The sequence below is a fragment of the Papilio polytes genome, unplaced genomic scaffold (genome assembly GCF_000836215.1).
Source record: "Papilio polytes unplaced genomic scaffold, Ppol_1.0 DF822178.1, whole genome shotgun sequence".
Classification (NCBI taxonomy): Eukaryota; Metazoa; Arthropoda; class Insecta; order Lepidoptera; family Papilionidae; genus Papilio; species Papilio polytes.
In genome coordinates, this window is record NW_013527026.1 from 6,351,148 (window position 1) to 6,351,464 (window position 317).

Consider the following 317-nt stretch of genomic DNA (forward strand, 5'->3'; position numbering starts at 1 on the left):
TTTTATCGTCTTTCGATCATAATGTACAATCATGGAAAGTGTACAAAAGTCGCATAACGTTGTGGTTTATTGCAAACAATATAAATCACATATCTGATGCGGCGGGAGTGAAGCGACGCGCCTTACTGCTTAGTGCGCTCAGCGAGGGTACGTACAAGTTGGCAACTGATTTGGCGTTGCCAAAAGAGGTGCAAGATGTACCCTACGAAGACATCCTGACTCTCCTCGACGCGCATTTTACTCCGAAGCACATCGGGTTCAGCGCGCGGCATAAGTTTTACGCGGCGGTACAACAACCTGCAGAGTCGCACACGCAA